This window comes from Myotis daubentonii, chromosome 3 (assembly GCF_963259705.1).
Source record: "Myotis daubentonii chromosome 3, mMyoDau2.1, whole genome shotgun sequence".
Taxonomy (NCBI): domain Eukaryota; kingdom Metazoa; phylum Chordata; class Mammalia; order Chiroptera; family Vespertilionidae; genus Myotis; species Myotis daubentonii.
In genome coordinates, this window is record NC_081842.1 from 31,647,087 (window position 1) to 31,652,212 (window position 5,126).

A 5,126-nucleotide genomic window follows, 5' to 3' on the forward strand; every position below is an offset into this window, starting at 1 on the left:
GTGAGAGGGTGCAGGCTGGGCTAAGGGGACCCTCCCCTCCCGTGTATGAATTTCATGCACCGGGCCTCTAGTAGTTTTATAATATAGCTTGTAATCGGGAAGTGTGATACCTTCTGCTTTGTTCTTCTTTCTTATAATTTTCTTGGCTATTGGAGTCTATTAAAACATGAACTTTAATCCTATTTTTTTACACCCAGATTGAGCCTACATAGAACTAAGATTTGAAAACCATGTATAACCTTTTTCAAAATCCAAGTGGATGGATTTATCTAGCTATCTGATCTTTAGCACAATTCCATGCCAGTTTCTTCTTCTATAAAATGGGGTCATAATACCCACTACCTCATAGGATTGTTGTGAAGACTAAATGAGTTATTATATGTGAAGTGATCAGAATAGAGCCTAGCAATAGTAAACATTATATAAATGTTAACATTCTTATTCTTTTTTGCATTGTTTCTTAAGTATAGGTTGCACTGCCCTACTAGTGAATTGAAATACAAAGAGACAGAATACAGCAGAATAGAATATCAGAGGGCATTGCACATAGTGAGTGTTAAGTATTGTGCTACCAACCCTATAAGTTTCAATATTTGCTCTGTTTTGGCAAATCTGAATCAGTCTTTATATCTTATTTGAATGAACACCAAGAGGAATGAGGAAATAAAGAACAGAAACTCCGCTGATGTGGGTCAAATGCATTTGGTTCTGCCGCTGAACAGCACAGTGGTTTGACACGTGACCTAAACTCTGCCTGGACTTCTCTTTGTTAAAAGGGAATTTCTTGTTAATATCTCATAGGAAAGTGTGAACAACTTTGAGCTACTTATAGTCTAGCACTACATATTAAGCAACACCTCTCAACTTGCAGGTTTTGAATTATAACTTGGTAACATCAGAACTAATTATGATTCCTCCAAATTTTTTTTGGTGGTGGTGGTGGTGGGGGGGGTGGACCCATGGAGGAAAGGTCTTTGATTTGCAATAAATCAAACTTTGCCAAACTTTCTAAACACTAATGAAATTCCTAGAATTGACAATGAAATACACTTAATACGTCGGTTACACTGATTTTACACTTTATTGCAATTTAAACATTGAAAATTCAAAGATTTCTAACATGCTCTTCCTCTATTTTACCCTTTCTGGCTATTCCATTTTGCTTTCTTCCTCTTACTTCCCTTCCAATTTCACAGAGACCAAGTTAAAACCTGAACAAGAGCTGTGTGACACTATTCAGGAAGAGGAAGTTAATAGTTTTTAAGCAACTCGTCCTCATCTTATTGAAAGCATGAAAATGGAATTGGGATCTTGTAAACCAGTATTGACTTGGCAGAGGAGAAAGCAGCTCTGAGGAGGAAGCCTGGTCAATGAAGGGGAGGAACTTTGCACTGGCAAGGACAGTAGTATTAAGCTAACATAGGGAGTAAAGTGCACAGGGAAGAGCACAGGTAGGAAAAAGATTCAGGTGTGGTGAGAAAGTTAAGGAGCATCATCATCATTCTGACAAGTAGAAATAAATGAAAACAGAAAAAAATGAGATGAAAAAGGGAATAGTCGAGATTCTTCTGTGAAATTGAAGGACTTTGTATTTGACTCGCTGCTAAAAAAGTAAATTTTTGTTGTTGTTGTTGAGGATCAAGGAAGGGAAGAAAGGAAGTACATCAAGCTACAATGATTTCTCTTCCTTGGAAAAGAGCAGAAGGTGTAAACAAAACACAAGCCAGTGTTTGTATGCTCCATTAACATTTATTTGACTTTTCTTCTCCTTCCTTCATACACATAAAATTACTTTACATTGAATGTTTGCACTTTATCCTATCCTTTTTGTTGTCATAGTCTTCATAGTTAATATTAGTAGGTCATACGTGAAATAAGCCAGTCAGAGAAAGACAAATACCATATGATTTCACTCATATGTGGACTCTAATGAACACAATAAACTAACAAACGATATAGAAACATATTCATAGATAGAAAACAGACTGATAGCTGTCAGAGGGGAGGGGTATTGTGGGACTGGATGAAAAAGGTGAAGGGATTAAGCAAAAAAAACCCCTAAATACCACACACACACACACACACACACACACACACACACACACAAAACCTCATAGACACAGGGGACAATACGGTGATTACCAGAGGGAAAGGGGGTGGGGGAGGTAGGAGAGGGTATGGGGGGTGGGGCGGGATAAATGGTGATGTAAGGAGACTTGACTTGGGGTGGTGAACACATAATACGATATACAGATGATGGGTTATAGAACTGTACATCTGAAATCTATATAGTTTTATTAACCAATGTCACCCCAATAAATTAAAAAACATTAGTATGTCATTTTCAATAGATCAGTGAATAGGGACAAGAGGAAAGCATTTGCCCCAAACCATTTCTCAGGTCACAGGGCAGAATTGGTCTTGGAATTTATAACCTCCAAATTCTTGGTTTCTGTGGTTACCAGATGGCTATAACTACCGAAGAAGACATTTTAGACTACCTAGTACCAGTTAATGTGGATCTTTTTACTGTACTGCTTGATGGAAGATGAGACAATGGGTAGGGTCGCCCCACTCCCTCACTCATTTGGAATTCTTACATGCACACAGGCACACACTCTCAGTGGCCTTGCTCAGTATCTGCAGGCAGTCAAGAAGGTAAGAGTCCATGGGAAACCCATCTGAGAGCTATGTACTTAACTAACCAATACGTAGGTTGACTTTTCAACCACCAATGAAGACCATCAGTGTGTAGGAAGCACAATATTCATTACATCACAGTGCTTATTTTTTTTCTAAGGCCTATATTCTGTGTCCGTTCGATTCTGTTTCTGAGATAAAGAACCACTATCATTTGTTTCGGTGTTTTCAAAAGTCATACTATATAATCAATTTTACTGATAATTTCTCAAAATGCTTAAGTAGATCTGCAAATGTGGGTTAGTGTGAGACTCCCTATCTGCATCAGATCTGTATAAAGTGAAACGTGCTTTACTTGAATTCAAACCTGTACCGTTGAGGCCAACACTTTGGGAATTCAAGGGCAAAATGAATTTTAACTTGCTACATCTTGCACGTTGATGAATAATGAAAAAAAAAAAGCCCTCAAAGCTTGATTAGTTCTTGCCACATTTGCCTGTCATTATTTCTCAGACCACTGTACATAAAATCACTGGCACAAAGGATCCTTCCCTCAAAAACCAGATTCCTGGGGAAAGCAAAGAAAATGAGCAGGGAGGGGACAATGTGTCTGACTTCTTAAAAGTCTATTTACGTCCAATTTATTTTGGTCCTTAGGCCTTTGGACATGTTAGCAAGTAAGTATTTTAATGGCGGATAAAGTGAGTATGAAACAGGTATCTTTTTTTTTTCTTCTTTCTTTCAAATGTCATTTTGGTTTCTAAAAATTGTTTCTTCTCGCTAGACACAAGCCAGATGCCGGGAGCTGACCGGATGCCAAGTCTCAGGACTGTCCAGTCTCCCATATCAGATGTGCAGCGGAGCCTTCTGAATCTTCTCGAGGTTGGAAAATCTATCCCCCAGACTCACAGATGCTGTTCTCCCCGCACTGGCTCGGCACAGAACATCATTATCTTTGCCGAGCTTCTGTCTCTATGGCAATAACAGATGGGAAGTGCTGCGGAATTATTCATGTTCAGGAAAGGAGGCAGTGGAGAAGGCGGGGAAGGCGGCTGGTGGAGAGGGGGCGCGACCTGGGAGCACCTCGACGGGGGCGCAAGGACGGGAACTTGGGAGGGGGTGTGGGTGTGGGGTGGGGAACGACAGGCTCGTGAGCCTTTGGGAAGAACAGGGGGCAGGTGGAATCTACGGCTGCCTCCAAATGCGGACCCCAGACGAGCCACGTAGAAGCAGGAACACCCGGAGAAATTGTTCAAAAATGGGCAGGAAGGAACAAGGGTTCAAACGCGAGTCCTCCGAGCTGCGCACGGCGCACGGCGGACTATTTCTGTCCCCGATCTCGCGGCGGGTGGAGGGCAGGGGATTTCTCGGGGTTTCGAAACCCGCCGGGGCAGCGCCGCAGAGTTGTGGGCGCGCATCGCTAACCCTGGGAACGCGGCCCGACCACCCCGAGGGCCACCGCGGAGGCTCTGAGGTCGTCTCTTTCCACGTCTCCTCTCGAGTTTCCCTCCAAAACAAAACACAAAACCCCTCCCGCGTGCACGGTGGAAACATGTCATTTCCACCGCTGTTTTGGGACCGGGAGAGCAGGCTGGTGGGGAGGGCGGCTGAGAAGTAGGGGCAGAACTGTTTCCCCCCGGTTTCGTCGGGACCGGAGCCAGCACTCCGGCCCGGCCCCGTGGCGCAGGGAGGTCAGCCCGGGGAAGGCGTCTGGGCGGAGGCCGCCCGGGCCAGGCGGGGGCCGCGGGGAGGGGCGAAGCCCAGGCAGCTGGCGGGGCGGCGGGAGGCCCCGCGGGGGCGGGGAGCAGCCCGGCGCGCCCCGGGGAGCTGGGCCCACACAGGGGGCGCCGCCACCCGGCTGCCTCCGGGGCGGGGCGGCCCAGCTGCGGCCGGCGGCGGGGGGAGGGTCGCCCGCGCCTGACCTCGGGCCGCGGCGCTCGGCTTCCCCGAGGGGCCGGCCCCCGCCCAGCCGGCTGCTGGGGTCGCGCCCAGGGCCCCGCGGGCCGCCCTGCCCCCTCGCTCCCCGCGCGCGGCGGCCGAACGGCCCCGGCGCCCCCGGGTCTGGCCCGTCACCCGAGAGCAGCGGGTGGGGCGGGGGCGGGGCGCGGGCGGCCCAGACAGCCGGCTGGGCGACTCGAGGAAGGAAGGAGGGCGGGCGGCGGTGGGGGTGGGGCGGGGAGGGAACATCCTGTCTGCGCCGGGCGCACCGCAGACGGCGTCGCGCGCCAGCCGCCCAGACGGCGCGCGGGGCCAGGAGCGCGGGGGCGCGCCCGGGGGCGGGGGAAGGGGGATGCGCGCGCGCGCGCGCGGGACGGGGCGGGCAGCCCTGAGGAGCCACCATAGGCCGGGCGGCGTGCGCGCCCCCGAGGGCCTGGGAGCCGCGAGGCGGCGGAGGTGTGGCGGGCCCGCGCGCGCGGCGCCGCCGCCGCTGGCTCGGCTCCCGGCCTCCCCTCCCCCCCGCCGCCCTCGCTCCCCCCCGGGCGGCC